At 41.0% G+C, this 13,336-nt stretch overlaps 1 protein-coding gene across 6 annotated transcripts in view; it reads right to left on the reverse strand.

Annotated features, from left to right (window-relative positions):
• Positions 1-13,336, reverse strand: part of HMBOX1 (homeobox containing 1) — a 434,799-nt gene that overhangs the window by 314,662 nt on the left and 106,801 nt on the right. Inside the window, exon 1 of one of the 6 annotated variants that reach the window (XM_029596163.1) lies at positions 8,666-8,737. The exons of the other annotated variants lie outside the window; for them this stretch is intronic. The gene's annotated coding sequence lies outside the window, so the exon portion shown is untranslated. Of the gene's footprint in view, positions 1-8,665; positions 8,738-13,336 lie in introns of those variants that run through there. 6 annotated transcript variants of the gene reach the window in all.

Here is a 13,336-nt window from a genome sequence, read left to right on the forward strand (position 1 = left end):
CACTGATCTACACAGTATACTCTATTTTTATTTATTTATTTATAATACTTCTCTGCCTATATTAACAAAATGCTAAGTGGAGTACAAACATATAAAACAATAGCAGTAAAATAAAACATCATCATCATAAAACATCTTTAAAAATCAACCTTAAAAGCTTCTTTAAACAGGATCACTTAATTTTTTCGGAAGACCCTAAGGTTAGAAATAGCCAGAAGTGTTTTCCATAATATGGGTCCAATTGATGAAATAGATCTATTACAAATTTCATGTAAATGCATTATCATTATGTATCTCATGCAAGCATTTAGAGGCAGATCTCAGGTCCCTTGTCGTGGGGCTGATGTAATACTGTGCGCAGGTCCCTTGTCATGGGGCTGATGTAATTCTGTGCACAGCGGTTAGCGCTCAGTTTAACATGTGATTGGACGTGCATTTTGGATGTGCATCCATAACCCCCGATGCAAAATGGGGATAAGTGCATCCAAAACGTGTGTCCAAATTACCGCACAGCTAATAGTGCTCATCCTATGTAAATTCCATGTAGATGAGGCTATTAGCTAATCCCCACGATGCAAAAAATTTCCCACACGGCCAATGCGCACACTGCAACATGGCAGATTTTATGCCAGCCCCAAAGGTATGCCATGCTCAAGGGTGCATTTAAAAAAAAATGAAAAATCCTTTCTGTGATTCCTCCTAATAGTTTCATAGCAATACAAAGTAGGAGGATTCAATAAAGCGGATTTAGTTAAAAAAAAAAAAGTAAGTTTTTGGAAAAAAAAAATTTCTGGACATCCAATAGACACACACAGGCTACACGGTCCAGGCCTTGTATCTTGTGCGTGTCTATGCCGGAGAAAATGGATGCTCATAGATTGAGCATCTGTTTTCCCAACCTGCTTGACAGCGACCTCTCCTGTGCGCCTGATGCAGAGGAGCTGCTAGGGTCGCACACATTTTCCCTAGTGCCTCCTTCTTTGCGGACCCCTAATTTAAATATTGGATCCTGCGCCCAGGAGAGGTGGCTGGGCGTGTGTTAGGAAAACGGGCGCTCAACCCCTAGCGCCTGTTTTCTGCACACAGTTATTGCATTGGCCCCAATGACTGTACAGAAATATTACAAAATTAATTCCTGTAGGAATTCAACTCCACCCCACCCCCCACCAATGCACACAGAAAATATTAATTCCATAAGTATTCACACCCTTTGTCATTATCTTTGGTTCAAAAAATTGCCTTAACAAGGCCCATAATAAGTTAAACAGAGCCCACCTGTGTCCCTTCACAGTAACTGAGAAGATAAAGATATGAATACTCTTGTAAGAAGAATCAAGCTGCTTCTCTTGAATGAAGTTAATTTGTAGCAATGGTCAAAACACGCTGAACATGAAGCTGCCAATCCAGGATAACTTTATTAAAAAGTTACAGATTGTGGAAAGGCTATAAGAACAATTTAATGTGTTTGAATATATCCCTTGGGGCACTGTAAGATTTATCATTGTAAAGCAAAAACAATTTGGCACCACCAAGACCCTTACTCGATCAGGCCATGCTTCCAAAGTCAGTAGCCAAACAGCACTGCTGCAGAAGGTCACTATGGGGCTTAAGGTTACTTTAAAAGAACTACAGAGATTTCTGGTTGAGACTGGAGTAAATAAGCTTAACAATTTCAAAAGTATGCTGCAAACATGCCAGGTATGGAATGGTAGGGGTGTGCATTCGGTCCCTACGTATTGGCAATCCGCAACGGATGTGGCCATATTCGTTGTATTCATGGGGAAGCGAAACATATCGCGATTCCCTGTGAATACACGAATCTTCGCCAAATTATTTGGCCGCCTAAACAAACCCTCCACCCTCCTGACCCCCCCCCCCCAAGACTTACTCTCTGGTGGTTCAGCGGGGGATCTGGGAGCCATCCACTGCACTCACACCCTCGGTGCTGGTTTCAAAATGGCGCCAATAGCCTTTGACCTACTATGTCACAGGGTTTACCGGTGCCATTGGTCAGCCCCTGTCACATGGCCATCGGCGCCATCTTGTGCTCTTACCATGTGACAGGGACTGACCAATGGCACCGGTAGCCCCTGTGACATAGTATGGGCAAAGGCTATCGGCACCATTTTGATTACTGGCAGCCGACGGTCCGAGTGCAGGAGGTCACTCCCGGACCCCCGCTGGACCACCAGGGACTTTTGGCAAGTCTTGGGGGACCCTCCTGACCCCCACAAGACTTGCCAAAAGTCCAGCGGGGGTCCGGGAGTGACCTCCTGCACTCCGGCCGTCGGATGCATGCCGGATTTTAATGTCTGCATGCGCATGTGCGGGCAGGTGGCCTGCTCCACATGCGCGGGGGGGGGGGGGGGTGGATGTTAGAATAATATGCGTGGCGACACGAGTAGGGCCTCCCTAGTTCCAATAAAGGACTGGAAGGGAACTTTCTTACCTCTAACCCTCTCCTTCCTCCCTCTTCCCCTCTCCTCACCAACCTCTAAATTAACCCTACCTATCCCCATTTTTTTAATTTTTGTATTTACTGCTCCTCTGGAGCAGAAGTAAAGTCCGTGCGCTGGCCGACTGCCGGCGCGCGCTTCTTCGGGAGAGCATCTAATGGCGCTGTCCCAGTCCGCCGTCCTGCCCCGCCCAGACCCCATCACCGGCCTGTCCTTTTCAGCAGGTCCGGCACTTGTGCATGTATCGACAGTTACCCACGTGGCCAGGCCCATTCTAAAATGTGCGTGGCTCACGCAAGGCCCAGCTATGTGCGTAACCCCCGATTTTTACGCACGCGGGTCTTTTAAAATGTGGGCGATTATATCTGGAACAAGCCAATCAGCTCATATAATTCCAGTTCTCAAAGAGCTGCACTGGCTTCCCATGGCTCAGAGAGTAAAATTCAAGATCGTTGTGATAGTATTCAAATTGTTGAATACTGAAAATTCTTGTACTTTGGCCAAATCATTAAATTATTGTACCCCGAACCAAACATTGAGATTGCAAGATGCAAAATTATTAGGGGTACCACCACTGTGGGACTATAAACCTCAATCCACATGAGCTCATGCTTTTTCATTTGCAGCCCCCTTGTTATGGAATGCATTACCCAGACAGCGCAGATTATTCAGGATATAACATTTTTCAGGAAGTGAAGGCACAATATTTCAATGATGTTTTTAAGACTTAATGTATGTCTGTTTTATGGATATGTTTTGTATTTTTACTGTTTTGTTTCATGTCATTATGAATGTAATTATGTAATCCTTGCTGCTCATAATGTGGAGATAGCGATATATAAGAATTGCCAAATAAAAATAAATAAATATTTTGCCCTGTATTCACCTAGCAGTTTGCATCTTTGGGGTCCTCCCCCCTACCATATCCCCACCTTTTTGTGGGTGGTTGTTTAGGATTATAAATTTCCCCCTGAGCATGTGATCTTGGTCATTGTCTCTCCCCAAGAGGAATGATCAAGAGAAGTCTGTCTGCTCCCTGGTACAGGATGCCCAAGGAGAGTGGAGACATTTGGGTGTGGAAGAGTATTGGAGCTTTGGAAGATTTTCAAGTTTTGAACCAGTTTCCTGGAAGAAGGCAAACCCCCAGGATCTTGAAGGGCAGGGTTCTGGATCTTTTACCTTTGTGACCAGTCAACAGTAGAGGTCGGAGATTGTGGGGGTTTTTTGAGACTTTGACATTTTTGTAGAGACTCTTGGAATTCTTTATTTTGGAAAAATCTGTTTTTGAACAGGGGATTGCCACCTTTTCAGCCTTTGTTTCATGCTGGAACTTGACAGAGGTTATCCCAACCTCCAAGGGAAAGGATTTCTAGAGCTGGACACTAGTTCAGTTGGGAGAAGGATAACTAGGTGATTTACCAGGGACAAAGAGACTATTCCTTTTTTTTATTATGCTTTTTCGGATTCTGTTCCTAATTTTTTCCATTCTGGCCTGGATTCTTATTTTCAAACATTAAGCAAATGTTCTTTTAACACCATTCTGGGATTCCATGGTTATTTGCTACCTGAACCCCACCTGAGAATCCCATTGACCAGGTGAGTGTGATTTTGACGACTGTATCCACGACTGCACCAGGAGCTCAGGAAGGTTAATTCCCTTAACACCACACACACACACATTGGATGAACCCCAGTGACTCCAGGAGCTCTTGTGAAGCATGCGTGAAAAAAGGAGAGGCTCAGGACATAGAAGGACTGCCTGGGGAACAGTGCGACTCTATAAAATCACTGCACGCACCCCATGAAGGAGGGGGTTACAGGATGCTTTGCAGCAGTGGGCACAGATAGGCTTATGAAGCTTGAGGGAAACAACAGATGGGGCAAAGTACAGGCAGGTCCTGAAGAAAAATCTATTCCAGTCTGCCTTAGACCTGGGACTGGGGACAAGATTTACCTCTCTGCAGTACAATGATCCTAAGTACAAAGCAAAAGCAACAAGGAAGGGGCTTAAGAAGACAATGAACGACCTTGAATGGCCCAGGGAACACCCAGACCTGAATCCAAAAGAAAATGTGCAGCAAGGCTTGAAGACTGCAGTCCACAGTGGATCCCCAGCCATCTTGAAAGAGCTTGAGCTCTTCTGCCAAGAAGAATGGATAAAAATTGCATCATCCCACTGTGTAAAGTCGGTAAATCAGACAGTCATAGCTGTTATTGCTGCAAAAAGGGGCTTCCACCAAGTACTGTGCAATGACATATAATTATGTCATTTCGTTTACTTGAATTTGTTTACTCTAGTTTTCCCTTTGTTAAACTGTAAACCGATCCGATATGGTTATTTACTATGAAGGTCGGTATAAAAAACTGTTAAATAAAATAAATAAATAATTAAGACTTTTGGATTTTGTAATGTTAATAACTTCTGGAAAATTTCTTTCACAATGAAAATGTACAGTATGTTGTGTATATAAGTAAAAAGCTCCTACTGCAATGCATTTTGATATGTGTATTTTAGAAAGCATAATGTAAAAAACTTACAAGGGTGTGAAGACTTTTATAAGGCACTGTATGTACTGACTAATGCTCAGCCAGGTTTACTATTGTTGATTGCCTAAACAAAACTAGGTACCTGTTTTTTAATTTATTATTTCTCTTCCACTCTCCCCTCCCCCCACACCTCTTTATTTCTTTGTTTGGGAGTTGTATAACATGCCCAGGTGACTTTTGACAGTTTGAACCAGACCTGACTTTAGCGCACGGAATCTATAGACTTGTTCTGGTTTCCTGCCCAGAGGATCTGCAGCACTTCTAGAAACTCTCCTCCATCTTAATCCTCCCCATAAGCTTCTTCCTGTTTAGTCATTTTCCAAACTACAGGAAGAAGCCCATGGCTACAAGTAGGGAAATTCAGTGGCAGATCGTACCAAACTTTTAGAATACACACACACACACACACACACACATATATATATATATATATATATATATATATATATATTTCTAAAAGCTTGGTACGATTTGCCACTATATTATATATATAGTGGCAGATTTGCTTAGATAAATTCTCCAGTGGTAAAGACCATACTCCTCACTCAGATCTCATCCAATTTAAGGGAATGTGTGGCACTGCTGCTTTTTTCTTACTAAGATCTTTCTTTTTTAATTTCTGCAAAATTATTTTCTTATTTTAAAGTTAAATGATTAATCACTTCCTTTCAAAACCCTCCCATGGTACGTACATTGATTTTTGAGTGTTCCTTTAATTATGAAAGTTAATAGATCTGATTTTTAAAAAGGGCCATCAACTGTTCTAGTATATCTCCAATCTAGAATAAAGACAAAGCCAACTGCATAGAAAAAACTATTAACATGGTAGCTAAAAAGGGAATCATACTATAATGGTTAAAACTGCAGGCTCCAACTTTTGAAGTATGATTAGAGAAAATGCTAGAAATAGAAGATGTGTTGTACCTGTTGGTATAAGAAATAATGGAAATAGTTAAGGGTCATTGGATCGATGACCTCATTGTTCTTGTGGGTGGCTACTATCCTGTAATGTTATGGATTGTTTTTCTAATTTTGAGTATCTGTGTAAATGGTTGTTATTCCGGTGGCTCAATAAAAAGAATTAAAAAAAAAAAAAGAAATACAAGATATGGAGAGAACTACATAGAAACATAGAAATGACGGCAGAAGAAGACCAAACGGCCCATCCAGTCTGCCCAGAAAGCTTCACACTTTTTTTTTATTCTCATACTTATCTGTTTATCTTGGCTCTTAGTAACCTTTTGGTTCTATTTCCCTTCCACCCACACCATTAATGTAGAGAGCAGTATTGGAACTGCATCTAAGTAATTGTAACGAACCTGTTATTTGAACCCTGTACATAGCCTCTCCTATAGTGATTTTTATCCCCCTCTCCTAACGTAAGCTACCCCTAGTTGAAGTTTTCCAGTTAAAGTATTTGGTTTATTGATATATTCTTGTTGACTGTTCTTACTGTTCATTGTAAAGGCCATGCCTATTTTATACTTTGGTTATAAGTTATATGTAAACCGATGCGATGTGCAAACGGATGTCGGTATATAAAATCATTAAAAATAAATAAATAAATAAAATAAATAAGTGAAATATCTAGCTTAATTAGTTAGGGGTAGTAACCGCCGCAATAAGCAAGCTACACCCATGCTTATTTGTTTACCCAGACTATGTAATTCAGTCCTTGTTGGTTGTTCTCTTTATATAGATCCACTAATCTTCATTCCCCCTGCCGTTGAAGCAGAGAGCTATGCTGGATATGCGTGAAGTATCGGTTTTTCTCCCCTGCCGTGAAGCAGAGATCTATGCTGGATATGCGTGAAGTATCGGTCTTTCTCCCCTGCCGTTGAAGCAGAGAGCTATGCTGGATATGCGTGAAGTATCGGTCTTTCTCCCCTGCCTGGCCTATTTTGACTTCTGCTTAGCTACACTAAACCTGTGTGATGAATTTATGTGTTATGACTTTGATGGAAATTGTGAACCCTGAGCCAGAGCGTCCCAAATGCAGGTACTGGAACAGAAGATCCCAATATGGAGCGGATTTAACAACGCGAGAACTCCTTGCTAACGCGTCTTAGCAGTGGGCCGGTCAGCTTAAGTATACCAGCGGGTTCACGTCATCAGGAGGGGACGACCTCGAGGTTCCCACCATGATGTAAACAAAAGAAGGCCCTGCGCGTGCGCGCCTAGGTGATTCCGGAAGTAAGATGGCGGTTGGCAGCCTCCACGCCGTCCTGGGGACGCTGGGGAGGTCAGCGTTGGTTGGCGGAAGTCACCACTCTTCCAATGATTGACGGTGCAGGGAAAAAAAGAGGTGAGCATGAAAGGTCGCAGCTGTCTGCGACCAACGGGCACAACATTATGGAAGGTAATCATACACGCTAGAATCTCTGTACTCCACTGGGGAGGAATGTTTCTGTAAAAGTGTCATTGATTCATTGTAAAGTTGTCACATGAGCTCCAATACTCATAATCATTATTTATAACATAGAAACATAGAAATATAGAAACATAGAACATGACAGCAGATAAAGACCACACGGGTTATCCAATCTACCCCTCCACATCGCCTGCTTAATTTTATAGTCTTTTTTACTTTTGGATTTAATTCACATCTTTTCACTGATAGCTCAAGGCGAGTTACATTCAATCTACAGTAGGTATTTCCCTGTCCCCAGAGGACTTACAATCTAAGGGTCCTATTTACTGAGCATTCTCCCCATACAGACAAAATGGAAGAAAATCTTTAGTAAATAAGCCTCTAAGGGCCAGATTCATTAAGGCTTTTCTCCCATTTTGTGTCTATAGGAAAAACCCTTAGTGAATCAAGTACTAAGTTTGTACCTGAGGTAATGTAAGATTAAATGAAATGCCCAAGATCACAAGGATGAAAGTAGGATTTTAACCCTTACTTCCCTGGTTCTCAGCCTGCTACTCCAACCACTAGGCTACTTCTCCACTCCCTCAGAGATCCATGATTTCTGATACTGTCCTTATCTCCACCACATCCACAGTAAGTTTACTCCATGCATCTACCACCCTTTCTGTAAATAAATATTTGTTAGATTATTCCTGAGTCTATCCCCTTTCATCTTCATATCATAACCCCTCGTTCCAAAGCCAGTTGAGAGGACTGCCTTTTGTGCATGTATTCCTTGGTGGCATTTAAATGGCTCTTTCATATTTCCCTTTACTCTCCTTTCCTCCAAGATATACATGTTTAGATCTTTAAGTCTGTTCTCATATGTTTTATGATGAAGACCATTGACCATATTAGTAGTTGCCCTCTTGGCCACCTCTATTTGGTTTATATCCCTTTGAAAATATGGTCTCTAGAATTGTACACAGTACTCCAAATGAGGTCTCACCAGAGACATACATGGGCAATATCACCTTTTTAATACTGGTGATTCCTCTCCCTATGCATGCAAGCATTCTTCTGGCTTTTGACTTTGCCTTCTCTACCTGTTTGGCCACCTTAAAATCAACAAATATGATCACTCCTAGATCCCATGTCTATTTTGTGTACAGAACCTTAACCTACTGTACTGTTCCCTTGGGGTTTTGCAATTCAAATGCATAACCTTACAATTTTTATCATTAAATCTTAACTGCCAAACTGTAGACTATTCCTCAAGCTTCACAAGATTTCCACCGCAGGTTTTGCATACCTTCCAGAGCGTCTTCACTGTTGCAGATTTTGGTATCATCTATAACAAGGGAAACCCTTCCTGATAGTCCTTTGGTAATATTACTAAAGAAAACGAAGAGAAACAGATGAAGGACATATTCCTGAGGCACTTCATTGGTAACCACTCTTTCCTTGGAGTGAACTCAGTTTCTCACTACCCTTTGTCACCTCCCACTCAACTCATTTCTAACCCGGTCAGTCACTTTAAGGCCCATACCTAGGGTACTCAGTTTGTTCATAAGTTGTCTATGTGAAAATGTGTCAAAGACCTTGCTGAAATCCAATTACACTATACCTAGCACTGTCCCCTGATCTAACTCTCTGGTCACCCAGTCAAAGAAATTAATTAGATTCATCTGATAAAAGCTACCTGTGCCTTGGATCCTGTAATCCACTAGATTCCAGAAACAGCACTATCTTCTGTTTTAGCAGCAATTCTATTAATTTATTCACCACCAAGGTCACTTTATAGTTTTCAGGTTCCTTGTTTTCATTTTTGTGAAAAGCAACCATCTCTACCTGTCTCCAGTCCTTTGTAACCATTCCCAGCTCTAAAGAAGTGTTGAAAAGGTCATCCAGCAGAGCTGACAGAACCTCTCTAATAAATAATTATTGTTATTTATTTAATATACTGCACTTCCATTTTCAAAATCACCACTCTCGGATGTAGCCCATCATTTAAAAAAGGGGTTTCTCCCATTTACAGTCTATGGGAAAATACTTTTATAAGCCAGGTGCAGTGGGAGGAAACGAGACCTTCAGGTTAACAGTTTGGGCCAACTTTCCCATTTCCAGCTAATATCAGCTCAGTTTGTTGGTTTCAAGCATTTGAACATGTGCTGTTTATCGCACAAAGAAGATTAAATATAATGCTCAAGGACCTTAACTTTCAAACAGGCGTGCAGGTGTACATGTCCACGTGTTTGCTGGCACATGCACATGGATGTGGCTATTTTATAACATATACAAGTATGTGCGCGTATGTTATAAAACAGGCTGAGCGCGTGTGCATGTGCCCGCAAACCCTGCTTCCACAGCATAAGTTGGAGGATTTTAAAAGGGGTGTGCATCCACGCCATTGCTAGTTTCACCCAAGCAAGGGATAGCACTTCCAAACCACCCTATCTTAATAGCTTTTTTCCTGTTAACCCAGAACTTTAAAACCCTGCCTCATGCCTATATTTTTTTGTTTTATGACTTACATGCCATCTATAGCAGAAGTAAAGTTATGCGGAAGGAGACACCAGCGCGCTGGTTTCATTGAGAAATCCAGGAACACCCATGCCCCACTCCTTTTCTGGAACTTTTCATTTGTGTGCACAGCGGGAGAAATGTGCGCACCTGGGCAGCTTTTAAAATCCGCTCGGTGCACATCAGCCCAACATATTTGCATTTCTCCTGGTTATGGCACACGTCGGGCACTTAAATTCACCTTACAATGTCTTCTTTATGAAATTAGGATAGAAGGTTGGCTAATCACATCGTGACACACAGACACATAGAATAAATACAGAGCTTTACATTACAGTACAGCAGCTGACCATATAGAAAAGGGATTTTAACCAGTAGAGTGCGCAGCAACGAACTGAAGCCACACAGTACGCATGCACAAATAATCCAAGAGCACATGTTTTACATTGTGACATCTTAAAAAAAGCTTACACTATATACAACATCAACTTTACAGCACTATGGCAAAGCAGAAAGAGTAACTCATGAACTTTGCCCAGCTCACGTTATCCATTCAGGCCACTTGTCTGTTAATAGCAGAAAGAATGAGATACACCAGGCTCTCTTTCACATTCTAGGACCAATAGCAAGAAAACAACCTCCATGCAATTTAATATACATATGGAAATCATGGTCATAAATATAAGCTAAACAGTAATGAACAGTTCTTCCTCTGGCTTCTAATGCTGCAGTGGCAGTTTCCATTTACCAATGAATGAGCCTTCATAGCAATTTCTTTTTCAGATATTAAAAATCTCATTGTCTGAGTGCCAAGGACAAATGGATGCATGAGGCGCTGGAGCATCACTCTGCATGCGACTCATCTGACATCCTATTTTTTCTCATTCTAGTCCTGAGTTGCTAATATGCTCTTGGTAACCACTTCAGTTTTCCTTCATCTCTTGCTGTGTGTAATTAGATGTTTGGAGGTACAGCTCACCTCGGGCGTGAACTATTATTGGCTGCGAGGAGGAAGTTTCTGAGTAAGGCTAACAATTACTGAACTTGCTGTTTTTTTGGGCGAAAGAGCTGTTATTTAGAATGTACTGGACTTTTTCTGTTTGTTCATACAGACAGAAGCTTTAGAGAACAGGAACAATAATTTATGCCTGTCTGTAATGGCAATGCACATTGGCCTATTTTCACTTTTTCTAATTAAAGGCTAATAGCTTTTTTTTTTTTTTTACTGTGTTTGGAATCATAAAATAATAAATTTGAATTTATATATTCTGGTCAGGAATGTAAAATGCTTTACAATCACAGTAATCCACAACTTTATTATTACCCACAATCACAACTGGGTAAACTGAGGCGGGACAGACAACATGACTTTGCCCAAGGTCAAACACAGTCAGTGTCTAGATCAAGACTGAAACCAAAGCATATGTGATTTCTAGTTCTGAGTACTAGCCGTTGGCCTACTACTTCTACTTATTTTTAATGTAAAATAAGAGATATAAATGATACTGTTGCTTTATAATTAATGGATTGCGAGACAACAAAAGTGTTGCATTATGAACCATTCTATTATAATTTGCTTGCTGTAACTAACAGTGAGAATTATGTTGGAGACAAGTCTTCTATGTCTTATAACCAAGATTTGTTATAAGAGAGTTTGTTATAAAGAGGAATCACAGTCACTATGAAATAACTGCAGTGATCACTTGTAAAATTCAAAAACCTTAGAGCTATTTCTAGAGATGCTCCTTGACACTAGGTATTGCTATAGAAGAAGTACTGTGTCTTAAATATCTGATTGCATGATGGCTTCACCGTGAGTTATAATATGGCAGCAAGGGCAGGCACAGACTTTCCTGGGCCTCACGGCATATTTTATAATTAGGCCTTTAGGGGTGAATTTTCAAAGCCTTATGCAGGGTTTGTGTGTGTAAAATCAGCATATATGCTTGCAAGCAGCCTTTGTGCAGGCCAAGCAAATTGTCAGTAAGTCACAGGTATGCACATACTTCTGCTGCCACGTGGAAAAGTATACATAAAGAAAGAGGGTGTTCCAGGGCAGGATTAGACACGACACATGCACTCATATATTTTATGTGCATACATCATCAAACATGCATGCATGCTTTTACATCTGCTAATAAAGTTGTAGAAATTAACGGGGGATTTAAAAGAGGTTTGGGTAAGTTCCTGGAGGAAAAGTTCATAAAACATTATTAGCCAGGTAGATTAAGAAAGGCATTGGCTATCCCTGGGAGTGAGGAACAGGAAATAGATCTACTTTGTGCGATCTGCCAGGTACTTGTGACCTGGTCTAGTCGCTGTCAGACAGGATGCTGGGCTCGATGGAGCTTGGCCTGACCCAACATGGCATTTATGTTTTTGTGTACTGTATATATTTTTTTATGATATGTATGATAATTGAAATGAAGCACAGGTCTATGTGGCTATATCACACTGTGAGTTCGGAGCCTAGTTGAGCTGCTCTGACACTGCACCAACCCCTTGGTTATCTCTACCTTGAGTGTGTTGATTGGAGTCAGATTTTGTGTGTGCATGGAGGTGGAGGACTGGCTTGCGGACTTTAAGAGGGTAATTTTTGATAGTGTGCATAACTCAGCACATGCCTGCATAAGTAGGTATGCCCAAAGTTATGCCTAGATTTTACAAACTGTGCAGACAAAACTGTACATTCTTTAAAATATTTCATACATCACTGCCCAGAAAATATGCACACATGTTTCAGAATATGAAATTGTTTAATGCAGTGATCTGCATAGTTTCTACACCTATTTTATAAAAGTACATGCCTGCATTTTATTATTTATTTATTTATTTTATTTTTTTGTTTTTATATACCGAGGTTCCTGTATAATATACATATCACCCCGGTTTACAAGGAAATAAAACTAACGCCTCGCAGGACGAATTACATTGAAACAAATAACATTGAAACATATAACTTTGAAACAGATAACAGGTAAAGAAGAGGGGCATAACGGGGGATAGGGGAGATTACATAGAATGACATGTATTAGGCATGTCCAATTTAATTGTGATAAAATTGCCCAGAAACCTATGTACAGAAACCTATGTACAGGGGGGGATGGTGGTTCAAGGTCTATCCTTTGGAAGAATACAGGAGATGTATTCTTCCGACTCTTAGATGTTCGGGAATGCTTGTGCGAAAAGCCAAGTCTTTAGCTTCTTTTTAAACGTGATGTGGCAAGGTTCAAGACGAAGATCCGGTGGGAGCGAATTCCAGAGTGTGGGACCCGCTGTGGATAGTGCGCTTTTCCTCAGGGAGGTTTTCGCTGGCTGGGTTACAAGCATGTTCTTATACGCATTTCTCGTCGGTCTCTTGGAGATGTGTAGCTGGAGTTGAAAAGTTAAGTTGAGAGGAGAGATGTTATGTAGGGCCTTGTGTATCATCATGATGCTTTTAAAGTGAATCCTGTATTTA

The sequence above is a fragment of the Rhinatrema bivittatum genome, chromosome 3, assembly GCF_901001135.1.
Source record: "Rhinatrema bivittatum chromosome 3, aRhiBiv1.1, whole genome shotgun sequence".
Taxonomy (NCBI): domain Eukaryota; kingdom Metazoa; phylum Chordata; class Amphibia; order Gymnophiona; family Rhinatrematidae; genus Rhinatrema; species Rhinatrema bivittatum.